The 27,500-nt window shown below is 38.7% G+C and overlaps 6 non-coding genes across 6 annotated transcripts; all 6 read right to left on the bottom strand.

Moving 5' to 3' along the window:
• Positions 1-25: 25 nt before the first annotated feature.
• On the bottom strand, positions 26-98 carry Trnav-cac (transfer RNA valine (anticodon CAC)). Its single transcript has one exon. It is a non-coding gene; the product is annotated as a tRNA-Val (tRNA).
• A 939-nt stretch (positions 99-1,037) lies between these two features.
• Positions 1,038-1,111, bottom strand: Trnat-ugu (transfer RNA threonine (anticodon UGU)). The gene has a single exon. It is a non-coding gene; the product is annotated as a tRNA-Thr (tRNA).
• Positions 1,112-4,511: 3,400 nt separating this feature from the next.
• Trnav-uac (transfer RNA valine (anticodon UAC)) lies at positions 4,512-4,584 on the bottom strand. Its single transcript has one exon. It is a non-coding gene; the product is annotated as a tRNA-Val (tRNA).
• A 1,515-nt stretch (positions 4,585-6,099) lies between these two features.
• On the bottom strand, positions 6,100-6,172 carry Trnai-gau (transfer RNA isoleucine (anticodon GAU)). The gene has a single exon. It is a non-coding gene; the product is annotated as a tRNA-Ile (tRNA).
• Positions 6,173-12,687: 6,515 nt separating this feature from the next.
• On the bottom strand, positions 12,688-12,761 carry Trnat-agu (transfer RNA threonine (anticodon AGU)). Its single transcript has one exon. It is a non-coding gene; the product is annotated as a tRNA-Thr (tRNA).
• Positions 12,762-14,818: 2,057 nt separating this feature from the next.
• Positions 14,819-14,892, bottom strand: Trnan-guu (transfer RNA asparagine (anticodon GUU)). Its single transcript has one exon. It is a non-coding gene; the product is annotated as a tRNA-Asn (tRNA).
• Between the last annotated feature and the right edge of the window lie 12,608 nt (positions 14,893-27,500).

Here is a 27,500-nt window from a genome sequence, read left to right on the forward strand (position 1 = left end):
AGTCAAATAAAGAAACGAAAAAGAATGCTTCCGGCCGGGCTCGAACCGGCGACCTTCCGCGTGTGAGGCGGACGTGATAGCCACTACACTACGGAAACCTCGGTGAACCACTAGTGATCCTAAAACGAAGTATTTCTAAACCACGTTAACGTGGTACTATGATCAAATTTTACTCCTTGAATTTTTGGGTCAATCACATGGAAATCCACGAAATATTAAAAACGCCGTTTGCCGCTTGCAAATATCTGCATTAGTTCCGGAGATATTTAAGTTTGAAAAATGTGTAAAATATGCAAATGAAAGACAGCTTAATATTATATCGAATATAGAAATAAAGCTATCTTGGTCAATTTGCAGCGGAAACCATTCAACCATTGTTCCCAGGGCAACTAACTGTTTTCCATTCCCCTCCAATCTGATTCAAATGTTTTAGTGATTTTCAGCTGGAAAAACATTAAAGAAGGCCACAAACACCACCTAACATATTTATATGCTTGCTGGATCATGCAGATGAGGCACCACGGGCAAATATCAAAATGGAACGCCAAAGGTGGCCAGAAAAGCTTTCAATATCGAGGAGGTCTTGACCCCAGCATGTTCCCATGGTAACATAACTGTTAAGCTCATATTGTGGAGCACATCTAGTAGAATCTTACCGCAAAGAATCAAAGATTTCTGATACAAATTGGCTGAGATATCTTTTTCATGAAATTTGATCAAAATTTGGTCGAGTTTATGACGTCATCACTTGGAACGAAAGGAGATGTTTGAAATAGTAAACAGCGTTTTTCTTCTCGTACAGTCTACGTTTTTGTGCTAAAATGGCTTAGATACGAAAGATGCGAATTTCATGATATATAGTAGCACTTTAAATGAACCGTCATGTAATTTTTCAGTCGACCCCTGCGTGGACCTTAAAAATAACACTCTTATTGGATAACACAACCTTACAAAAATTCCCTGTTAAACAATATGTGAAGCTTCGATGAGCAAAAGTAATGAAAAAGTATTGAGAATTAAAAAGTTTGACCCCTCTAAGAGACCGATGGGATTTGAACCCATGACCTCCTGTTTACAAGACAGGCGCTCTAACCAACTGAGCTACGGCGCCCTACATGAGAGGGAGAGAGACTTCATGGATTCGAGAAAGAAACATCTGGTAGGCAGGAAAGAGAATTGTGTTCTCTTCATAATAGAATTATTGTTAAAATTAAGAAGTGTGTTTTGTTTTTTGTTTTTTTTTTTCATTATGTGGGGGTAATGATTGTTTTTCTATGTCTGTTTCACTGGTTGGCTTTTTTTTTGCATTCTGATCAGATAAGGGATAAAATTGGTTTCATTTTTTTCAGACATTTGACCAACTGATCGCAATCGTTCGCTTGATGATGATTTTGTGACGTGTGTCAATCAAGACGGGCATGTTCCTTTTTTTTTTCTTTTTTCATCTTGTAGCTTGTGCCGAGAAGGCAACAAATTTATTTGCGCTTTTGAAATATGTAATTTCTGACGATCGAGGGACGAATTAGTCAGATATTACTATTCTGACAGCATGATGGAGAGGCTCGCGGGGTGTCCTGGGATGTTTAAGGACTTTTTTACCTTTGGCGGGAGATTTACGTCATTCTTGATCAGTCAGTCTTCGTGTTCGTCCAAAATCTTATTAAGCTTTGTTTTAACAGCGTCTTGTAAAATGTTCTAGCTTATTGATTTGTACCAGGAGCCGTAATCGGGGACGGAGACCGTAAGCGCGCGCCATTTCTAGTACTGGATCTGTCCCTACGATATGGGAGAATTTTTCTATTTTCAGAAAAAATTGCGCCATCATGTGCGACACACGCGTGTACAATGCTGCGAGGATTTTTGCGGATGTAGCGCGGGGAAATGGCGTCCGAAATTCCCGAAATGTTTAATTTTGGCCCACATATCAATACGTTCATGTCTGTTGGGAGTTTACTTCAGTATTTTCGTCCCAAGATGCTCCAGTTTAAGTGAAGGAAGACAGTGTCGAATTTAGTTATGTGCCGCTTTATATCACTGACCAAGTTGTGTTCCTCAGCTTCTTTTACAAAAGCTCCACATCACTCCACTCTAAGTTTTACATATGTTGAAGATTGACAGCTTTTCCAAAACACTGCAAAAAAACTAGTTGGATATATTTGGATATAGCACCGTTTCAGGACTTCAAAGTTTCCCTCCTCTTGTCACACGCTTGCGAAGATTTCGCCAGAGTAAAAGAAAAGAGAGTAAAGAGAAGAGTAAAAAATAATAATAATAATAATAATAATTGGAAGTTTGAATTTTCGCCTGAATTATAAGCAACGCTTGATGCTTTATCAAGGCCCAATAAGTGACAATAAAGTTTATATCTGTAGATGCGGCTCAGTTTTGTTTGTGTAAAAACCCAATAAATTGTCTGTTGTCCATGAATAAGAGCAACCGCCGATGCGTGTTTTGTACAGTCAGTAAAACATGACAAATTGGACTTCCCCACTTTCGTTTGAAAACGTACATCGAACTCATATAAAATCTCTAATTTTTAAATATGTTTAAGGTTGATAAATGTTTCAGAACGTATTAAAAGCTTAGCTGAAAATATGTGAATACCGCAGAAATAATCAGCAAAGTTACGATGACGTTTTCTTTAATCAACTGGAATAACGATTTCGATTTTGTTGGTTGAGTTATCAAAACTCCTTGTCTATTTTATTTTCGCAGTGTAAAATTTAACTATGTTAAAGAAACACACATGATATTAGCAGCCTTTTGGCGTTGGTGAAAATTGTTGCAACATCTCAGCACAAAACACAACGAAAGAAATTTTTGTCAAGATTTGTTGACAATTGAAAACATCGACCTCGCACTTGAAAGTGCATGCGCTGCACTATGCAAATGAGCTACTTGTACGCCCCAGACTTGCCTTTCAAAAACTTTTGCAAACTCGCCAAACAAACAAAAACAATATGATTAAGCATTGTTTGGGAAACTCACAAATTAGCTCGATACCAGAGTAAAGAGCTTTCTTACACAACCTTTCTTTACACAACAAACGCAAAAGATTACGCGTACAGCTAGCGCGACCAGATATTATTCATTTACAGCGCGAAATTGAATTAATGTTTTGGACCCTGCAAAACTCACCTTTTCCATTAGCTCAGAGCATAACACTACATATAAGAGCCCTGATTCTTATTCCCTGCCTTATTCCTTGTCATCGCTGTGAAAAATCTGCAAGAGAATCTCGCAACTCTCACCATTTGATCACTCAACGTGACAACATCCACGCGAGAGCCCCTGACATGTGCGTGGATCCGCGCGGATATATGACGTCAGGACGGCGCAATTTGTTCTAAAAATACAAAAATAGTTCCATATCATAGGTGCTCGCGGATCCCAAGACTTACGGTCTCCGTGCCCGATTATGGCTCCTGCTACAACACAACACAGAACAGGTATTAAAACACCAGCTGAGTTAAGGGAGTGGCAGATTAAAGCATTTGTTTAAAAGATTTTTCATATGTCTGTCCTGTTGGTCTAGTGGCATGATTCTCGCTTTGGGTGCGAGAGGTCCCGGGTTCGACTCCAGGACAGACCCAAATTAATTGTTTTTCTTTTCAAATAATAATTAAAATAATCACAACAATAATTTTTTAGCAAACTAGTATTTTCCAAATTGTAGGTATGGATGAGACATTCACTCGTTCTTTCCCTCTCTCCGTCGCTTCCTGTTAGACTTTTCGTGAATCCGCTGATCAATTTAAAGGGAATTTTAGTCACAGCCCAAAGGAGTCCCGAGCGGCTTTAATACGTGCATTTTCATCCTCAGAGAAAACATCAACGCAACGCTCGTGCTAACATTATCCGCGGGAGAACTGGCTAGTATATCTAACAATAGTTTGAGAGGAATTACCTTGCTCTCCTGATACCGGTTGTTTAAGCAACCTGCCAAAATACTCTACACCCTCAAAGATGTTCACATTAGGCTATACAATAATAGGGGTTAAGGTTATGGATTGTTTGGACTGATGCGATCATGAAATGGTCGATGTCATCATCTTTATATTTCGCCAAATCTTATTAGCAAAACGTAAAAAAGAAATTGAGTAGTTATTCCATTTAAATTACCCTGGAACAAAACAAAATGAACGGAAAAGTTTAAAGCGATGGTTTTTGTCCTTGGGTCATTTGAAAGCTTTCATTTAACAAAGAAATTGCATTCAACCGTCAACTTATAGCAGGGAGACTTTTGGTTTCTCCGGCTGAAACTCATACATTTCTGGCTACCAATCCACTAACAATCAGTGACATAAGCTTTGTTAAGATCATAGCTCGATAGCGTTATTTAAGGTATCGATCCTAACATGAAGCTGCTGAAGGATAAAAAATTAAATAAGCTCAGTTACGTCAACACCTTTCGTTTTTTTCCTTTTGTTTTGTTTTCGCTAACTCAAAATTTTGTAAGAGCTGGCTAGAGTTGGGTAGCAAGATTTAGTCTCATAGGAAAAACAATCATGTGTTTCCGGCCGGGCTCGAACCGGCGATATTCCGCGTGTAAAGTGGACGTGATGACCACTACACTACGGAAACCTGTTACGACTGAAAGCTGCCATACTCAGTGGTGTGCTAATCAGGAACTCGTAGTTTCTAGTTTTTTTTGATCAGGAAGACAGAAAAAATAAGTCTGCGAAGTACAGCAAACAGTTGAACATTTGCCTACTTCTCACGATGCTCAATATTGAAGTTTTTCAGAAACGATGCTATCCTTGTTTTAGCGTTACCAGAGAATCTCAGTGCAGTTAACCGTCAAATCGCCAAAAAATTAACCGTCAACCGTCAAATGAGCAAGCCAATATTAGCCGTCAAATTTCTCAGATATCCTTAATCAAGAACTAAACGATTGACTATGGGAAATTTATGCTGTTTAGAAATGTTAATACATCACAAAAAGATACACTTATGCTCAAGTCCTTCAACTTCTAGTTATGGGAGCGGAAGATTAATGCGCGCAGCGGTGAGGTGATGTAATTACGTTAATTAGACAAACAGTCGAAGATTAAAGAAGTCATAAGTAATGCACAAATTATAGGACTAATTGGATTACTCAGATACGGGCAAATTTGTACCCTTTTATAAAAAATTACAGCCAAATTTGCTTCAACCGTCAAAAAACCAATAATGATAACGATCACGATAATAACGGTTCATTCACATCACATCCGCGCAGTGGCTGTTTGTTTGAATAGACCTTCTTACATGCAATACAACTAAAAATTACGCTAACAGGATGGATGGATGGAATCCTGAAGCTAACTATATAGAAAATAATTATCAAAACAAAGACAACCGTCCCCGGGTGGGCTTGAACCACCAACCTTTCGGTTAACAGCCGAACGCGCCAGCCGATTGCGCCACGGAGACTTCCATCAAAACATTTTGAACAATTTTCATCACATTTTGTGCAAGAAATATTAACTTGCGTAAGGTTTCTGTTACATTATTGTATCTTGCTCGAAAGACGTGAAAAGCGAAAAACCGGGGGAGTTGGGGAGTAACTGTCTTGGCCAATGAGACAACACAAAACAGGTGTTATAGAACCAGTTCGACAGAGAGAAGTAGATTAAGACCTTTGTTAAATGACGTTCAACCATGTTTGGTCTGTTGGTCTAGTGGCATGATTCTCGCTTTGGGTGCGTTGCGAGAGGTGCCGGTTCGACTCCCGGAGAGGCCCTTTGTAACACTCTTTTGTCAATGAACACAACATAATAACGAAGCAGGCAATATTACGATGGTTTTTGTGACGTCACAACGGCCATATGAAACAACGGAACACCTGCCTCCTTTTTTGGCAGACAATTCCAACTGACTACCATAAAACCCTAGATTAAAATATCATTTAACTAACCGTTTCTGTTGGCCGGGAAACATTTCCAACGACTTCTAGGAAAATATTAATCTAAAGTAATTTTGATCTAGTCCTCTTGTTTTAAACCGATGAGGGGGAATAAATTAATCAAAACAAATACAGGAAAAGAGAAATCAGAGTATAGTCTGTTAGAAATCTTAAAATAGTATTTTCCAGGTGGTTTACTTAAAAGGAAAAGTTGGTCCGTGTGAGGGTCGAACTCACGACCTTGGCGTTATCAGCACCACGCTCTACCGACTGAGCTAACGGACTAGACACATTATCCTTGTGCCGTTTTTTATTAAATACTACTGCCTTTGTACAGGAACGTTGTCAAAAGTTTGGCCTAATGAGGAACAGCACCCGCTTATGCTTATTGGCTTTGTTCAAACTTATTTGGTTTTATTCTTTAAGATGTATGTATATATTGTTAACGTACTTTCCCAAATGATGAGGACATTTTTATTGAAATATAGTTTTCACTGTTATGTGTTACCCTCTGTAAATAAAGTTGTTACTTATTTACTTACTTACTTACTTACTTACTTACTTACTTACTTACTTACTTACTAATATCAGTCGGTCCATTTTGGTCCATTTTGGTGATTTAACATAAACAATAGCCCTTTGGTTAAACCTAAACAATAGCCCTTTTCTTATTAGAAGCGCCGAGTTCTTTTTCGGAAGCTTAGCGAGAAAACTTGTGATCATCGGAAAAATTGTCGGCATGAGGAATTAGCTACCTTGCGGGAGTGAGGAGTGTAACTTTTGTTATCACAAGATCAATTTCCATCGGGGCAGCCCAAAGGGACACTTGACCGGCTGTATGAGTATCGGCCAGACTCTCACCAATAAAGTAAGAGCTTTAGGCCTATTCCAAACGTCGTGCTACTGCCGTGCCGAACGAAATTCAAGAACTTAATTTAACTTAAGCACGGCAGTTGCACAACGTATATTTTTGTAATCGGCTATTAAGGCATGGCCCGCCTAGATTAGCCTTTCAGTGCTACTTGCGGGCATGCGACTTGGCTTCAAACGGCGTGCTCTTGCAGGGCCGAACTGAATTCATAGCCTGTTATCAGCTGCCGTTGCTTTCTATCATTTAAAATGGTCTTCAGCAAGGCAAACTTCTTCCCATCTTCGGCGACTGAATTAAATTCGACGTTTGAATCCACTGGCGTTATTTTGTCATACCACTACTGGGTCAAATTTATTTGAGTTCGTCACTGCAGTAGCACGACGTTTGGAATAAGCATTAGCTTACAAGTTTGATTGGCAACGTTCGCTTTTATATCGATTTAATTTGGCAAAAGATAAAATGATTTATTCACTTGTGCTAGTATGGCAAAGTATTATTAAACTTAAACTTAAACTTAAACGGCCGGGACAAGAAGAGAAGGTGAGGAGGAGTGATACATTTTATGTAATACATTTTATGTAATACATTTCTATGTGTTAATAAATTTGGCCTTCAATTTTTTGACTTATTTTATCGTTGTGATAATATCAGGCAAGAGAAAAAGCGGTCATTGTGCACGACAGTTCGTTTCTTTGTTTGTCGCGTCCGAAGCAGGCAGCGTAAGTCAAAAGAAAAGAAACAAGTGCGATTTCTAAAAGCCGATTAACGAATTAAGATGCGTTGTTTTTACATGTACCTAATTTAAAAGTGAAAAAAAACAACAAAAACAAAACAAAAACAAAAAAACAGCAGCCTCCGAAAGAGCAAAAGTTTACGCAACTCAGTTATCATTAGTGCAAGCAAAATATTGCCAACTGATCGTAGACTTTCTTCGGATTTTTTTTTTGTTGCCTGTGGAAAGCGGAGATGATCGTTCACAACAAGTTCAACATTAAGCTTATCTCGCTCACTTCTGTAACACGCATCCAGTTTTTGTGCTTCCTATATTTCAAGTTCCTATGCCTTTCTGTTTGCCTTAAAAAAAGCGTGAACTGTGCTAAGTTTTGAGTTGTTTTTCGCTCGGTAGTTTTCATTGCGTGAAATGAGTAATTTCGTGGAATTTACGTGGCCGTGAAATTCCTCGACACTCGACGAGTCCGAGATCAGAACGTGATGTGTCAAGACACGTGACGCGTCGGAGAGTGCCATGTTCCTGATATGTACGTTGCGGCGTGTCAGGAAAAATCATGGCCTGGGAACGTCATGTGCGGCGTATCAAGGGAAGCCAGGACTCTGATACTTAACGGCATGCGGTTTTAGTTTAATCAGCCAAATTAATTAACGGAGTTTATTTCTCTTTACGCGGAAAATAAAATTTTCGGACGTGCGTTTCGTTTATTCGTTTCAGAATGTTCAAATATATACAAACAAAAACAACAGCAAGAATAACAGAATGCTAAATAGCATTTTTTATCACGTCCGACTACTATTTTATATTCTAGTATTTAAAATCTACTTATCGCAGGGGTCTTTTAGAAGGCTACCCTGGCTACTGAATGTAAAAACCTTGTTTAAATAAAGTGCTAAAAAAACCACAGTGGAACATCCCTTCTCACCGACCTACGTGGTGGCGCAACTCACCAGTTTCGCAAAGCTTGAGAGTGGAATGCCCTAGGATCGGTTGCATGGGAGGACTTGAACCGGGACACCAAACCCATTTAACGCTGCCGCGCATTTGATGCAAACCATGGAACCCTCATAGGAGGCCTCTGGCCGATCTTAAGCTTGAAAAGATTGAATGTTGCAAAATCTGTTTATTTAGACCGACTAGTGGTTTTCCATCATTGTGGTTACCGCTGTTAGTCTGAAAGCATCAGCACATGCCTAATTATGGAGGGTGCCTTCAACGAAATTTACCAACCAATATTTTTTCCAGTCGGGTTTTCAGTAGGATTTCTAAACACAAATCAAATAAATGATTTTCGATTTTTTTTTGTTGCGTCACAGTGAAAACGCTCTGTAAACATTTTATCCGTCTTGGAATTGTTACGTGAATAACATTCAGAGGTCTGTGAGCGATTAAACTTTTTATTCTTTGCCGAAAGGGGCGAATCATTCAGACAAGTTCATTATACGTCGTAAGTTATAACGGTCTGCTGAGCATCAGATTGTTAATATTGAAATCAAGTTACCCGTGACGCGGCCAATTAAGTCAGATATAAAGAGCGGGGCCTTTGAAAAACGTCCTCGAGTGTTGTCCGTGATAAAGACTGGCTTAAAATGTCGATCTGGTCTAGCTCCGGCTTTGCAGTGCTTCCATAATCAAAGCAAGTGCTAACATGAAATCTTTTGGGCGAGAGAATAATGCAGCAAAGTGAAACAATCGGCAAATTTGTCGCTTGTTGAGCATAACTGAATTTTGGTCCAGTATGAATATAAACAGCTTAAGGGGAAAGCACACTTCTATTTAATCTTAATTACCTGGCAGCTTTCTTCGAAGTTCCGCAAATATTTTACAGCATTTCCTTCATCTTGCAGCTGTTGTACATTACGATCAGAAAATTTAAGAGGGATGAAAGGGGGAATAATTCTTTTTCCAGTTTGAAGCCACACTAAATTTCCAACAGAGAAACCAAACAGCAATGGTGATATCATCGATAGCCGCAATGGTGACCCCTACCAGCCGCCCCAAAGTAACGACTTACACACAACAAATTGTACCCGTAATGCCTCCCCCGGGGAGAATTTGTCGTTACTTGGCTTTTTGCAATCGTTCAAATCGTATCGCACGAGAAATTTTGAAAGTCCCTTGAGTATTTTTAAGCTGCTGCCGCCATTGTTAAAAAATGGCCATATTAGGTTAATTTTGGGCTGTATAACAAAGCCTTTTGTTAGCAAAATGGACCCGCTTTTCTTGAATATCAAGGAACTAGAATGAAAAGCAACATATTTCTTAAATTGTCTGTTTTTCTAAAATGAAATTCTAAGTACATTTAGAAAAAAAATAAAACTAATCACAAAGTCATGCCTCTAACATTGTTTTTCAATAGTTATAGTAACTTGTATATTGAACCAAATGCTTACGGTTTGGGGAATAAGCTCAAATGGTAGAGCGCCCGCTTAGCATGCAGGAGGTACCGGGATCGATACCCGGAATCTCCAGCAGTCTTTCCTTTAATTTACTAGCTAATATGCAGCTTTACTTTTTTTTGAAGGCAGATTTTTTTCGGACCATTGTTGTACAAATAACGGTTTGTAAACTTTTTATTTGGCTAGTTTTCTCTAGCTATCAACGAAGATGAAAATACTCCTATTAAATAATTTTCCGCTGTCGCTCTAAAACAACGTGGACTTCAATCGACCAGCGGTAAACGGGCAATACCCAGAGAACCTTTCGGTATATTTGTCGCGCGGTACTCTTTTACGCTTTGTAGCGCAACCTTTCTCAAAACTGCTGTATAACACAGATAACACAAAGATTCTTTGAAGAATTACTCTTTCCTTTGCGACTTGCTTTATTGTAACCTGGCAGTTAAAGGCTTAATTTCATCTTTTAGAACTGACACCCTCCTTTGGCACGAAATGGTAAGGAAAGGTTAAATGGCCGCAAATTGGCCTTGCTAGCCCACACACTGCAGATGTAATCCCAGTCTCCGCTGTATTAAACAACTGAGAGTATATTTCTTTTCCATGGATGGGATGCTAGTCCATCGTATTTATCCGCCCACACCCCCAGCCCGCCCGCCCCCCCTTCCCCTTTGCAGCGAACTACTCTTACAGTAATGAAAGAAGAAAGAAATATAAACAGGAGCCATAATCGGGGACGGAGACCGTAAGTCTTGGGATCCGCGCGCAACTATGATATAGGACAATTTTTCTATTTTTAGAACAAATTGCGCCATCCTGACGTCACATATCCGCGCGGATCCACGCACATGTCGGGGGCTCTCGCGTGAATGTTGTCACGTTGCCTGATCTAATGGTGAGAGAGGCGAGATTCTCTTGCAGATTTTTCACAGCGATGGCAGGGAATAAGGCAGGGAATTAGATCCAGGGCTCTTATATGTAGCTTTATGCTCTAAACTAATGGAAAAAGTGAGTTTTTCAGAGTCGAAAACAAGACTTTAATTTCGCGCTGTGAATGAATAATAATATGTGCTCGCGCTAGTTGAACGCGTAAGCTTTTGCGTTTGTTCTGTAAAGAAAAGTTATGAAAGAAAACTCTTTACTCTCGTATCGAGTTCATTTGAGAGTTTCCCAAACAATGCTTAATCATAACCAAACTCTGTTTTTGATAGTTTCTTATTGCTTCTGTTTGTTTGGCGAGTTTGCAAAAGTTTTTTAAAGGAAAGTCTCACGCGTACATAAGTAGCTCATTTGCATAGTGCAGCGCGTGCACCTTCAAATCCGAGTCGGCGTTTTCAATTGTCAACAAATCTTGACAAAGATTTCTTTCGTTGTCTTTTGCGCTGAGATGCTGCAACAATTTTCACCAACGCCAAAAGGCTACTAACATCATGTGTATTTCTTTAACATAGTGAAGTTTTACACTGCGAAAATAAAATAGACAAGGAGTTTTGATAACTCAACCAACAAAATCGAAATCTTTATTCGAGTACAGTGACTATTCGAGTTGATTAAAGAAAGCTGATCATTTCTGCTGTATTCACATATTTTCAGCTAAGCTTTTAATATGTTCTGAAACATTTATCAACCTTAAACATATTTAAAAACTAGAGATATTATACGAGTTCGATGTACGTTTTCACACGAAAGTGGGGAAGTCCAATTTGTCATGTTTTACTGACTGTACAAAACACGCATCAGCGGGCGCTCTTATTCATCGACAACAGACAATTTACTAGATTTTTACACAAAGAAAACTGAGCATGATCTACAGACATAAACTTTATTGTCACTTATTGGGCCTTGATAAAGCATCAAGCGTTGCTTACAATTCAGGCGAAACTCAAACTTGCAATTACTTTGTTTTACTTTTCGGTCGAGATGGACTCGGGCGAAATCCTCGCAAGCGCCTGTGGCAAGAGGAGGGAAACTTTGAAGTCCTGAAACGGTGCTATATCCAAATATATCCAACTGGTTTTTTGCTGTGTAATGGAAACGCTGTTAATCTTTGTTCAACATATGTGAGACTGAGAGTGGAGTAATGTGGAGCTCTTGTAAAAGAAGCAGCGGAACACAACTTGGTCAGCGATATAAAGCGGGACAACTAAATTCGGCACTGTCTTACTTCACTCAAACTGGAGCAGCTTACGACGAAAATACTGAAGCAATATTCCAACAGACATGAACGTATTGATTTGTGGGCCAAGAGTATCAAACATTTCGGGAATTTCGGACGCCATTTCCCCGCGCTATATCCGCAAAAATCCACGCAGCATGTACGCGCGTGTGCCGCACATGATCGCGGATTTTTTTCTAAAAATAGAAAAATTGTCCCATATCATAGGGACAGTCCCAATACTACAAATGGCGCGCGCTTACAGTCTCCGTCCCCGATTATGGCTCCTGATATAAATTCATCAAACGAGACAAGTCGACCAAAGAAATGTCGTTGAACTAACGCGACAAATGTAATCCAGGGCGTTTATTTACATTAAAGTAATGTTTCAAAGCGCTTTATACTCTGATAAAACATGGGTTTTTGACCAATCACAGCGTGCGCAGGGTCCTATCTATATTATAATGGTCATTTATGCGCAAATTACGTTCCATATAATTCTTGAAATTTTTCACTCGACTCTTGCGTAGATCTTAAAAGTAAATCCATCGGATGACACAACCAAAAAAATTCCCAGGGGTACAACATGTGAAGCTTCGTTGATCAATTTTCAAAAGTAATAACAAATTAAAAAGTGCAACATCTGTAAGGCACCGATGGGATTTGAACCCATGACCTCCTGTTTACTAGACAGGCGCTCTAACCAACTGAGCTACGGCGCCCTACATTAGATAACCTCATGTATTATTGTTTATTTGTTTATTTTTTAAAAATAAAAATAAAAAAAATTTTAAAAAAAACTTTGTTAATACATGTAGTACTAAGTTGGTGACATGTCCACTTTCACGCTTGGTAATTTCCAGCAGTACTAAGATAGCTCAATACCTCTTAGGGTGTTCAGCCTCAAAAGGTCCACAGCGGCAGCTTTCGTGGTTCCTTTTAGCGTATTGAGCTCAAAAAATTATTACAGGAGATAATGTGTTGTTTTAGAATTGGTACCTCTTAGGGGTCCTTCGGGGACCACCCGGGCTTTGATTGGGCGTTTGAAAGGCGGGGTGCGAAAAAGTCCAGAGCTCAAATTCTAAAAATAAAAAGATACCAGAAAGGGTTGAATGCTGGGGTTGGTATGGGAGATGGACGCTCCGGGTCATGAGCTCCTGATCTTGCTTTATTGACGGGTCGCGGAAAATTAATCAGCGGAGTTGGACTGGTAACTACACGACAACACAGAATAATAGCCATAATAATAAATGTTTAGCAGGGAGCATACTTCATCAAAGGTGTTCTTCATTGGGGCCCTGCAACTGTTCTCAGATGAGTTTACACATTGTGCAACAACATTTACAAGAATCTCAACATGGAAAAACATAGTATCAATTCCAAGTTTGAAGTGAACTTTTCTCTGCCAAATATTGTTGAAGTGGGCCTACTAAGTGAATTTAGTCAACTGGTGAGGTGCCTTAAAGAACAAGTTCGCATTTAGCGACTATAGTTTCACGCGCCTTGCAGCCACAAGATGGCAGGATTCGATGTCCCGTGGAGAGAAATCTTGAATTTTAACTGCCGGCTTCCTACCTTTTTTTTTTTTAACTTTCTATCTTTATTGCTAGCAAATATCATTTTTTTTTGTTTGTTTGTTTTCTTTAACTTCCTACCTTGATTTTCTGTTTATTTTTGGACAATGTGGAGATAATTGTAAATAAAATCTGTTTCTGGAAAGAAAAGTAGGGGTCAGCAAGCTCGTTAAATCCAAGCAAAGCTATAGCAGTGGCCACCTGCCCTGTCATTGTCCATTTTAGTACTTACCGCGTGCACTTGATCCATGACGTGGCTCACTCTTCATTCTCCCCTGACACCGGCGAATTGTTTAAGCAACCTGCCAAAATATTCTTCACCCTCAAAGATGTTCTCATCATTCTATACAATAATAGGGGTTAATGTTATGGATTGCGTGGAATGGATTGGTCAATGTCATCATCTCTCTTTTTCGCCAAATCTTATTAGCAAAACGTATAAAAGAAATTGATTAATTACTCCATTTAAAATACCTTGGAACACAACAAAAAGAATAGAAAAGTTTAAAACGATGGGCTTGTCGTGGGAGAATACAAAAGTTGAAATTGACATTTAACACAAAAACAAACGCTATCCTTGTTTTAGCGTTCGGCAGAGGATCTCAATAGGGTTAACCGTCAAATGGCCAAAACATTAACCGTCAACCGTCAAAACCGCAATATTTTTACCGTCAACCGTCAAATGAGCAAGCCAATATTAGCCGTCAAATGTCTCAGATATCCTTAATTAAGAACTAAACGATTGTCTAGGGGCAAGGTATGCTGTTTATAAAGCAACGTTTTAATATATCACAAAAAGTATGCTTATGTTCAAGTCCTTCAACTTCTAGTCACGGGAGCAGGCGATTAATGCACGCGGTTGTAATAATGGTGATGTAATTACGTTAATCAGACAAACATTTGAAGAGTAAAGACCCAATATTGAATGCACAAATTATAGTACTAACTGGATTATTCAAATATGGACAAATTTGTACCCTTTTATGAAAACTTACGGCCAAATTTGCTTCAACCGTCAAAAAACCAACAATGATAACGATCGCGATAATAACGGTCACGATAATAACGGTTTATTCACATCACATCCGCGCAGAGGCTGTTTGTTTGAGAGGACCTACTAACATGCAATACAACTAAAAATGAAGCTAACAGGATGGACTCTTGAAGCTAACTATATAGAAAACAATTATCAAAACAGAAAGAATCGTCCCCGGGTGGGCTTGAACCACCAACCTTTCGGTTAACAGCCGAACGCGCTAGCCGATTGCGCCACGGAGACTTCCATGGAGGGAATTTGTACGATTTTCATCAAGTTGAATCATTTGTGTGGATGAAATTTTAACTTGCGTAAGGTTTTTGCTACATTATTGTATCTTGCTCGAAAGACATGAAAAGCGAAAAACCAGGGAATTTGGATGGTAACTGTCTGAGCCAATAAGCCAACAAATAACTGGTGTTATATAGTACCAGTTCAATAGAGAGAAGTAGGTTAAGACTTTTCTCAAATAAATATTCAACCACGTTTGGCCTGTTGGTCTAGTGGCATGATTCTCGCTTAGGGTGCGATAGGTCCCGGGCTCGACTCCCGGAGAGGCCCTTTTAATACTCTTTTATTGATGAACACGACATCAAAATGAAACAAGCTACGATGGCTCATGTGATGTCACAAATGCCATATGAAACAGTGAATTACCTTCCCCCTTTAAAACAAATTTCTTTTATTTTTGTGCAAACAATTCTAACTGACCACAATGAAGCCTCTTTATATCAGAATATTGCTTTATCAAGTGTTTCTGTTGGCATCAATATTTTTCAAACCGGTACTTTCCAGCCCCCGGGAGGGGGGGAATACTGCCGTATATAGGGCTATATAGGTAAGTGCCGCAGTAAAGGGTATGGTTTTCAAGCAGTTTACTCTAGCATAGTGTATATAAATCAGAGCGTTTGGGTCTAGAATAGAGTATCATTTGTCACGAGATTGACCAGTTGGTTGAAGATTTTATCTAAAGTAAGGAAACCAGGAATTGCCACTCAAAAATATAAAAAAATTGAAATCGGCAAGTTTAAATTTTTGCAACTCAGCCTCAAGAGCGTCGAAAGATGACTATCATAAAACACTACTGGATATTATTAACTGGGGTCCCAGCGGAACATCCCCACCCAAAAATTTCTAAAGTACCCCCCTCCCCGGGTTTTCAGCTACATGTAGTAAAATTATAGACAAAGGTAAATTTGATCTAGTCCTTTTGTTTTGTAGCGATCAAAAAAAATCTATAAAAACAGGTTTTTAATTGAAATAAAGGACAAGAATTAGGAAAAGAGAAATCATATAAATCAGATAAAAATCTTAAGATAGTATTTTCCAGTTGACTTAGTTAAAAGAAATATTGGTCCGTGTGAGGGTCAAACTTACGACCTGAGCTAACGGACCAGACACATTGACCTCAATGCCGTCTTTTATTAAGTTATTCTGCCTTTGTACAAGAAATTGACCATAAGTTGGATCAGGTGAGATATAGCAAAGGCTTAGTGGTGTCAGTTATTTTGATAGTCCATTGGGCGGTGGCCGGCGGATTATTGTTTCTATGAGATACTTTAATTTATTATATGGCTGTGTCTCACAAAGACTGGGAACTACCGAATTCACGAATTTGATTGGCTGAAATCGATATTGACCGCGGTCTAGATTTTCCATCTAGACCGGCATCTAGCTAGACCGGTTTCATTTTGTGTTGAAAAAGTAGCAAACTAAAATACAAAAATGTACACCATTTCTTTTATTTTCTTCTCATGGAAGTGCCAAAAAGCTTGATGACAAAAAAAAAGTAAAGAGGACGAGCAAATTTCGGCAGGTTTAAGTTAAGCTCATCGCCGTTCGCAAGCAAACTGTCAGCAAACCAGTTACATTAAACGAATTAAAGTTTTCTTCTTTGCCATATAATAAACATCTTATTAACCGAGCTAAGTCGGTCTGTATGGGAGAATCTTGACCGAGGTCGTGAGTACAGACCGAACGCAGTGAGGTCTGTACACACGGCCGAGGTCAACATTCTCCCATACAGACCTGCAGCTGGGTTAATAAGAGCTAAATCTTTAACAGATATTCAAATATGCAAATTAAAATTTGTCTGATAGTTGTAGCTTTTCAATAAAAAATCATTCCACACACTATATATAGCCTCAAGATCAAGTGTATAAATATATCAATGGGGGTCTTTCATTGAACACTGCCGTGAGCAGCTTCATTGTATCAGAAACGAGCGAAAAAGAACAATGCTTGGTTTGGGTGAAAAGATCAGGTCAGGGTTATTTTCTTCCTCGCGCGCGTTCCGAACTGTGTGTTTTGGATCTCCGAAATAGGCTCACCGAAGCAAAAGTAAATGGTCTGCTACACAAATTTTTTAAACCAAGAAAATTTATTTCAAACTTTTTAAAAACGGCTTACTTTGTTTTCCATCTAGTCCTTATCAAAACAGAAAAGGGAATTTTAAACTGCTTTTAAAAAAAGCAGTATAAACATCTTCATAGAGTTGCGTTGGTTGTCCTATTAGTGAAGCAAAAAGCAGCCCATGATGACAGCACGTGTGAGTCTCTTCACACCCTGTTTCCAGAGCAGAAATAAGAAGATTGAAAATTAACTGAAGGCAACGATAGCTTTGTTAAGAATCTGCGATGAATGAATGAATATTACTTATTAAACACGATGGAATTTAAGTTATAAGCATCATTATTACCAATAATTCTTAGCGTCAATATCCCTAATAAACGCTCGTGAAAAATACACAGAAAACTTCCTAAAGCTTTAAACCTAGCGCACACAATGAATGTAATACAGTGACAAATGTTGCAAAGATATCAATTTATGCCTACTTGTATAATCCAGGTACGCCATGCATTCAGAGTGGTAAAATGTACAGCCGCCATTTTTTCCCACTGTGGATTTTGGCGCACTGTTACAGAAGCCATGACACCTTGTGTCCAAGAAGCCGCACTTAGGCTCCGCCACCAGTGAGCCAGCTCATCTTAAAGGTTTAAGTAAATAATAATCGCATTCAATAAATATATTTCAATGAAAATCTGCTTAACATTGAGAGTATGGTGCGTTCACGGTTTCCTACAGAAAATTTCAATGCACGTTTTAAATTATAACGTGAAAAACAAATATCTAATGACAAATTGATTAAAAAAAACTTCGAGAATCCGAATAACAGTCAATACTGATGATGAGTAATACAGTAATTTTGAGCAGGAAGTTCTGGCACACTACCTGCGTTTTATGAGCAGATAGATGAGGAAAAAAGAACTGCAAAAATAAAAAGACAAAAAGAGATGTTATCATGGGTAGCAAACGCAAGGCTATTTTGATAAACTTCTCACCAGTTTTCGTCAAGTGTTATAGAAAATGAAAGAGGAGATTTAAATACACCACATTAAAGAATTTAGAACATTTAAAAATACTTACTGCTATTTGTAAAATTTTCAAGAAAATAACCTGCCAATTAAAAAGTCATAGACAAGTGAAAACAAACGATATAATCTCTCGACGTTTCGGCGACCTCATGACGCCGTTATCAAGGGTACGAATAAGAATTAAATTAACAAATGCGAGTTCAAGAGTTGCAACTAATTAACATAGCGGAGATGGCTACACAAATACTTTAGCACGGATAGAATCCGTTTGCACGTTCAAAATCGGTGTTAATTGTTTGATGTAAAGCATCTCGTTGACAAGACAATCGAATTTGTTCATGCATTTCTTGAGAACTTTGAAACAGCTGAGGAGTTCCCCAGGGACAGCATCCGCGTGGTCGTTGTCGTTGTAATTAGTTATAACTCTTGAACTCGCATTTGTTAATTTAACTCTCATTTGTACCCTTGATAATGGCGTCATGAGGTCGCCGAAACGTCGGGAGATTATATCGTTTGTTTTTACTTGTCTATGTATTACTAAATCATTGTTAAAACGAATTAAAAAGTCACTCTTGATCTAAATTTTGTCTTTTGGAGTAAAATAATATATGTGTAGAATCCGGGCATCGATCTCGGTACCTCCCGCATGCAAAGCGGGCGCTCTACCATTTGAGCTAATCCCCCGATTGTTACATGAAAAACGGAGTCTTAGATAAAATAAATTACTAATTTTGGAACATATTTATGCATATATGGTACAAGCTGTTGTCATAATATTGCAACAGAAAAATGACTACTTAATAATTCAACTGATGCAGCAAAGTCTGCTATTATACTTTCACATCCCTCAATTATGGTTAATTTACTTGTCAAAATTACCATTACTTGAGTATATTTTCACCCTCAAAATACAAGATTGCATAAAACAGTTCATAAAGGAATCGAGCATGCAATCATAAAAGCACTACCGAAGTCAAATAAAATCAAAGAGCTCTGTGAGCAAACTCGTGAATTGAACAAATGAATTAAAATATTTCCTGGATTATGTTTAATATTGTCTGGTTTAGGGAATGTCGTGGTTGATTTTCATATTAATTGTACGAGCAGTAGTTCAGTGTTCGCTAATAAGGTACCAAAGAAACAAAGTAACATTTGGATAAGAAGGCATTACAATTGAAACGATCATGCTATTACATTTGACAAGGGTGGACAATGTCATGTGTTTTAAGAGCCAGTTCCTGTAAATACCGAGAATGAGTTGACAGTCGCGAAATTTTATATTGCTTCATATTTTGCCCAAATAACCTCTATAGTGAGTTGTTTTCGAAAATACCATTCAAAGGTCCTGAAGCGCTCTAGTTTTTTCGAAATCGAGGAAAGTTTGAAAATCGCCATTTTAGCTGCCTGACGCCGCCGAAAATGGCCGAAAATTGTGCATTTTCTTTTCGCTCGTACAGATCAACGCGATGATATCTACCAATATACTCTGGGTAGCTCATAGTGCATGTCTTGCTATTTCTAAAGCATTAATTTGATTAGTAAAAGCTTCAGGTTTAATAATATTTTAGGCCGATAAAAGTACCTTCATCGAAGCTCGTGAGCGAAATGGCTAATTTTAGCTAATTTCAATACCATCAAAAGCCCACTGGTACATTGAATTTGAACTCGAAACTAAAATTTTCTGAAAGCCCATACTCAATATTATGTATATATGTTAAAAACTAACCCGTCGAGAGACATAAACGTGTGGTACATTTTTGTAAATTTGTCATTCGCAAAACCAATATGGAACTTGGCCAGCTACCTTTATCAAGAACAAAAATAAGCGAATGGAAACCTTTTTCGTCAATAAGGATACTTGTAATCTGTGTTTTTTTCCTTTTAGATTGACCAGATGATTAACTTTCGCAAACATTTGCAGTTAAATCAAAATAGACGCTGCTTTTGGTACATTTTAATGTTATGCAAATTTATTTCGATCACCGGCACGTGCATATCGCCCGAAACTGATTTCCTTCCGCCTACTGTATGTTTCTTTTTGAAGGTTACAACTGTAGTACACATTATTCGTTCAATATCGGCAGTTTTAATTTTTGTGGAACACCCATGGCCACAGCCGAGCTTGTCTTTAAGTAAAAATAAACATTTTGAAACGTGAAGTTTGAGTAAACAATCGGTTACAGTTGCATCCATCATGTTTGGCGTAAATATTCGAACACAACCATTTCATGTAAACAGGTACACTCTACTTTAAAAACAACCGTCTCATCTCAGCATTTCTTGGAATCCTGGTCTGAAACCAGGTAATGCCGTTAACAAAGCGCGAGCAGTTGACGAAACTTCATGATCAACTGTCGAAACGTTGTACTTGTGGAATAAGCAAGATGATTCAAGCTTTGTATTTCTAACCCGTGTGCTTGCAATTCTAATGGGTACAGTTCCCCTGTCTTTTACCACCAGATTTATAGATGAATCGTTTGTTTCCTATCACTTAATATGGCACATACCTCTGAATAAAACACATACTGTGACTTCATTTTCCTTGGAGTGTTCCAACAGGCGTCCAATTGCAAAACGCAAGCAACAAGACAGAAAACTACAAAGGCTTCTTCGTCAATCGCACTACGCTGTCCAGATTTCTTTCTTACAAAGTTTCCAGACTTCGGTTTTTTCTAAAATTCCAAGACTTCGCCGTTCTGTTGGCCAGTCCGAATAACTGTCATGGCCTTAGTTGAGTAAGTACTTGACTTTGTTTGGTGGTCCCACTTCGGACAATTAGGCAAATGTGGATTGCGTGACAATCGGCCACTGTACCAAACAAGTCGATATCTGACGTTTTGCAAAGCGAGTGAAGATGGCGACGTGGACCTCGAGGGGAGGGAGACACCCGTATAAGAAAGAAGGGGGTGCTCCTGAAAAATTTTGATCCCCTACGATCCCCTAAGAGGTACCAAAATCCTGTTTTTTCTCCTCTAAAAGATACCAATTCTTACATAACACATTATTTCCCCGCGTCATATTTTTTTCGGCTCAATACCCTAAAAGGCATCGCAAAAGCTCCCACTTTGGACCTTTTGAGGCTGAACACGCTGAGGGCTACTAAAACTTCATTTTTAACCCCTAAAAGGTACGACGAGCTCCCCCGCCCCGGGGTGGGGGGGGCGTGGACAGGAAATCCAAACTGCTCCTTGCTCGCCTCGTGTAGGCAGGGTGTTTTCGCTATGTCTGGCTGAAAAAATGGAAACTACAGTCGATCCTGGACAACCATCTCTCCAAAAAGGACCACCTCTCTGCAACGGCCACTTTTTCCATTCACTCTTATTTTAATCTCTCTACAACGGCCACCCCTCGACAACAGCAACAACCACTAAAACACGTCCCAACTGCCAAAAAAAACCTCTGCACTACGGCCATTTAATCAACAACTGACGAACGCTGTCTACAAAACTCCATATTTTATTGGACCTGGTCACGAAACTTGAACCATGCCGCAGGTCGTTGGTCTCTATTTCTGTTTGGTTTCTGTCTTATTGATATGTTTTGATTGCGTTACGAATTTACATGTTACACTAAGCCTTTTTTAAGATAAAAATGTTGAAACCCAAGAAAATATCGGTGTCATATTTCACCCCTACTGATACCGCTCTATAACGTCGACTTTCCTCTGTCCCCAAGGTGGCCGTTATAGAAAGTTTCGACTTTATTACCGTTAATAAAAAAACACACCCTTCCTATTGAACTTTAAAATACAGGTATATTGCTCTAGTGTTTTGGTATAGAAATGCACCAGGGACATGACTGGGATGGAAAAAGAAGGCCTGGGAGGCACTAGTCTTAAATGGGTACGTGCTGAGAATTTACGCACATATTCACTCCTGTTACCGGTTCTTTTTTAATCCTATATAAACTATACAGTCCAAAGTCCACTAACGGTCACCTCTCCACAGTGAACTCCTCTCTACAGCAGACACATCTTTTTTGTCCCGGTGGACAGTCCATACATTCGCTCTTATTTTTGCCTCTGAAATGCGCAAAATAAGGTTACAATACATAATGCCTAACTATTTTATACCGCCTAATTATTAATGGGAAGTTCGCTAGGTCAATAATTGTTAATTCTCAAGGTAAAATAAAAGAAAATTTTAGCTCTTCTGAGTGTCCGATTTTTGGAAAGCGCCCATATTATTGTCTATATAGTTTAGCAGAGGACAACGGGGTGAATATTTGTTACGAGTATCGTTGTAGAGCAGGGTGGTTTCCAGACAGAACTCAGGATCGCCGGTAAGAACAACAAACTAATTTATTTCCGTAAGATAACTTCGAGACTTTACAGCACTAAGCTTCTTCAAATTTGAATCAATCTCTAATGTACATGAGGTTTATAGTTCTAGTAACTTCTATTAGGAGCTAAATTAAGTAGTTTGACACAGTTTCTAATCTGAGTAATTACATAAGGATCAGAATGTTCTGGAATGTTCTTATATAAATTGGTCACGGCTGAATGACTTCCGGCTCTAGATTGTTCTAGAACTAGACTTAGACAATTTTTCGTAACAATATGTATCTAAACTCACACCGCGTATCTAAGATCTGATGCCCTCTAGGTCTCCTTTGTCCTTTTTGTATTCCAACCCTATCACCGGTGCATTTCTATTCAAAAAGTACGAACGACAAACATGCATTTTAAAGGTAAAGAGGAAAGGTGTTTGCACAACTTTTGTGAACGCGGTAATACTTTCCATTAATCTACGTAGACATGCCGTGACAGCAGGACCCGCGCACGGCTCTGTCAGTTCGTCGAGTTCTGTCCTCTTGCGGAATTAAACAATACCCCCTTCCCCCTAAATCCTTCAATTTCGTCCAAAAATGTTTATTTAGGCTGACAGTGCGAACCACGTTACTTGCACGAGCAAACAGTTTTACTCGCCGCCATCTTCACCCACTTTGGACACTTTGCAAGTGGCCGTTTGTCACGCAATCCTCATTTGCCGGATGGTCTGAACTGGGACCACCAAACAAAGTCAAGAACTTACTCAACTAACACCATGACAGTTATTCGGACTGGCCAACAGAACGGCGCAGTCTTGGAATTTAAAAAAAAACCGCAGTCTGGAAACTTTGTGAGAAAGAAATCTGGACAGCGTAGTGCGATTGACGAAGAAGCCTCTGTGGTTTTACTGTCTTGCTGCTTACGTTTTGTAAGTGGCCGCGGACGACTGTTGGGACACCCCAAGAAAAGTGATGTCACAGTATGTGTTTTATTTAGAGGTATGTACCATATTAGCTAAAGAAACGAAAGATTCATTTATAAATGTGGTGGTAACAGACAGGGGCAATTGTATCCATAAGAATTGCAAGCACACGGGTTAGAAATACAAAACTTGAATCATCTTGCTTATTCCACAAGTACAACGCTTCGACAGTTGATCATGAAGTTTCGTCAACTGCTCGCGCTTTGTTAACGGCATTACCTGGTCTCAGACCAGGATTCCAAGAAATGCTGCGATGAGGCGGTTGTTTTTAAAGTAAAGTGTACCTGTTTACATGAAATGGTTGTGTTCGAATATTTACGCCAAACATGATGGATGCAACTGTAACCGATTGTTTACTCAAACTTCACGTTTCAAAATGTTTATTTTTACTTAAAGACAAGCTCGGCTGTGGCCATGGGTGTTCCACAAAAGTCAAAACTGCCGATATTGAACGAATAATGTGTACTACAGTTGTAACCTTCAAAAAGAAACATACAGTAGGCGGAAGGAAAATCAGTTTCGGGCGATATGCACGTGCCGGTGATCGAAATAAATTTGCATAACATTAAAATGTACCAAAAGCAGCGTCTATTTTGATTTAACTGCAAATGTTTGCGAAAGTTAATCATCTGGTCAATCTAAAAGGAAAAAACACAGATTACAAGTATCCTTATTGACGAAAAAGGTTTCCATTCGCTTATTTTTGTTCTTGATAAAGGTAGCTGGCCAAGTTCCATATTGGTTTTGCGAATGACAAATTTACAAAAATGTACCACACGTTTATGTCTCTCGACGGGTTAGTTTTTAACATATATACATAATATTGAGTATGGGCTTTCAGAAAATTTTAGTTTCGAGTTTAAATTCAATGTACCAGTGGGCTTTTGATGGTATTGAAATTGGCTAAAATTAGCCATTTCGCTCACGAGCTTCGATGAAGGTACTTTTATCGGCCTAAAATATTATTAAACCTGAAGCTTTTACTAATCAAATTAATGCTTTAGAAATAGCAAGACATGCACTATGAGCTACCCAGAGTATATTGGTAGATATCATCGCGTTGATCTGTACGAGCGAAAAGAAAATGCACAATTTTCGGCCATTTTCGGCGGCGTCAGGCAGCTAAAATGGCGATTTTCAAACTTTCCTCGATTTCGAAAAAACTAAAGCGCTTCAGAACCTTTGAATGGTATTTTCGAAAACAACTCACTGTAGAGGTTATTTGGGCAAAATATGAAGCAATATAAAATTTCGCGACTGTCATCTCATTCTCGGTATTTACAGGAACTGGCTCTTAAACATTTATCATTTTTGTTTCTGGTTCACCAAGAAATAGTTGGCAGTAAATGTAGGTGAAAATTGAACATCGGAAATATTGAAAAATCAAGGCAATACTGTCTTAATGAAAACATTAATCATTCTCTCTTTATCAAATGAGATAAACAGACACGAGTTTTGAGTTTTGTTGCAAAATGGCATTTTCAGGTTCTGCTTATAAGGACGTACAAGGACACTTTCATGACATTTTCGATGGAAGTTTCCGATGTAAGGATTTCGTGAAATGCAAAGTCTAGGCGATATTTTCATTTCAACTTGCGACAAGGCGTAAACGTAAACGAGCATACAAAAGGTTTAACTAGTATCTTTCAGTCTTTTCTCAGCTCTGCAAACAGTAAACTACACATAGTAGGTACTTAAAAAAGTAGTGAAAATCAAATAGCCTCTTCAACTCGCAGTTTTCTCTTTAGCGGCCGCTCGAAAGAACAACCAAAATGGCATCACGTGATCAGTGTTTTGCAAACCGCAGAGCCACAAGAAACATTGTCACGTGACCAGAATTTTTGAACCGCAAACTAAAACCAACGGTCCGTGAAGCGGGCCGAAAAAAAGCCCTTGTCCACGGACGTCTGAGATGGATAGTAATTTCCTCGCGTGCGACAAATAATGCAGCGCAGTGAAAGAAATATTAAAGTTGTAAATACAAAAGATGACAAACAAAAGTCAATTATTTTGAGATAAATCGTATTTCAACTGTGCTAAATTAGGACCCACTTAGTTCTTTTCTCGGGAGTTTTATAGTAGCTGAATAAAACTAAAACAAAATGTATTTGAACGAAGCGAATAAACTAAACAAACACGGCTGCGGAGGTCGCCGTCATTAAATATACAGAAATCCACGGTGAAAAAATACTGTTAACTTTAAAACTCAAAAATTCACAAGAAAGGTAACCAAATGGAAGAAAGATGACAGGAAATTCAATAACAATAAAGCTTCATTCAAAATGAGGCAAAAAAAAAAAAAAACTATCTAAAAGCAAAAAAAATGTTCAAAATTTCGCAGACGTGCTTCGCTGCGTGACAGCATGTTCAAATTAATTCTTCACGCTAAAGCGAAAGCTTGAGTTTTTATCGGCCGTGGCTTTAGTCGTCATTCAAAAATTTGAATTAAACTTCGAAGTAATACTGTACATTACCGCTTTTGTTTTCAAAAGTCCAGGAAGCTGCTTTGAATCCGCGATCTGTACTGAAAACCCACTTGAAAGCGCACCGACTTTATAAACACAAGGTTGTATTTACCTTCAAAAGCATCCTTAATTTCCGTGTCAGAATTTTCTGGCCCCAAAACTATAGCTTTGACTCCTTTCTCGTTCAGGCTGGACACCTGGTCTTCCATCAAGGAAATCAAAGAAAAAATAACAAGACAAACTGTCTCAACAACTTCTCTTTCACCATGTTCAAAAAAGTCCAACACAAACGGCCTAATGTGGAATGTTAAACTCTGTTCAGATCCAGTCGGTGATTGCGACGACTAATGTATCCTTCAACTACTACGTTGATTCACTCCGATTTCTTCGAAACCAAGCTTCTTGAACAAAACATCTTGTTTCATCTTCCCTGTTTTGTACGTAGCTTGCGAAGAGCCCCGGTGCAAAACGTGTCATGAAGACCTTCCCTCAAAACAAACGTTGCGACTCTATTTGCCGGCGAATGAACACATGTGACCTCTAAGTTTTAAGAGGCTGTCTCTGCAAGAATCGACCACTGATTTTACTTCGAAAATTCGATTTTTCTCATAAGCTGGGATTTCGAAGACACGTTTTAAAAATGTGGCACCTGTTTGAAACTACCGAACTACATGAATAGAAAGTAGAAATGGCCCTTTCTTTAAAACAATAAGAAAATTTGTCTCCCTGCTAGGTTTTCAAAACTAACGACCACTTAAAGTTCAGGAAATTTTGAAAATATTTCAGTGAGTAACTAACACACTCGCCTTTGTAAATTGCTCCGATAAATTCAAGATTAAAGATTTGGTCCTTTGTAGCGATCCTTGAAACCTAGGTAGCATTAAAAGTGCCAGCTTTTCCTTCCAGCTGCAGGGTTTGTATATAAAGTACATTCAATACGTTCCTCATCTCTGTCGAACGTGTCTGACCGTCACATACTTCGATGTTCTTTGTATTACTGACCATTGTTTTCCTCGAAGCCGGTTTAATCACGTAGACTCCTCTTGAAAGGTTTCTAGAAGTACTCTTTTGGACAACTCTCGGCACACATACCTGAACAGTAAGCGGTGATCACATTAGGCCGTTTGTGTTGGACTTTTTTGAACATGGTGAAAGAGAAGTTGTTGAGACAGTTTGTCTTGTTATTTTTTCTTTGATTTCCTTGATGGAAGACCAGGTGTCCAGCCTGAACGAGAAAGGAGTCAAAGCTATAGTTTTGGGGCCAGAAAATTCTGACACGGAAATTAAGGATGCTTTTGAAGGTAAATACAACCTTGTGTTTATAAAGTCGGTGCGCTTTCAAGTGGGTTTTCAGTACAGATCGCGGATTCAAAGCAGCTTCCTGGACTTTTGAAAACAAAAGCGGTAATGTACAGTATTACTTCGAAGTTTAATTCAAATTTTTGAATGACGACTAAAGCCACGGCCGATAAAAACTCAAGCTTTCGCTTTAGCGTGAAGAATTAATTTGAACATGCTGTCACGCAGCGAAGCACGTCTGCGAAATTTTGAACATTTTTTTTGCTTTTAGATAGTTTTTTTTTTTTTTTTTGCCTCATTTTGAATGAAGCTTTATTGTTATTGAACTTCCTGTCATCTTTCTTCCATTTGGTTACCTTTCTTGTGAATTTTTGAGTTTTAAAGTTAACAGTATTTTTTCACCGTGGATTTCTGTATATTTAATGACGGCGACCTCCGCAGCCGTGTTTGTTTAGTTTATT

This window comes from Orbicella faveolata, unplaced genomic scaffold (genome assembly GCF_042242905.1).
Source record: "Orbicella faveolata isolate gen_17 unplaced genomic scaffold, um_ofav_v1 contig_35, whole genome shotgun sequence".
Taxonomy (NCBI): domain Eukaryota; kingdom Metazoa; phylum Cnidaria; class Anthozoa; order Scleractinia; family Merulinidae; genus Orbicella; species Orbicella faveolata.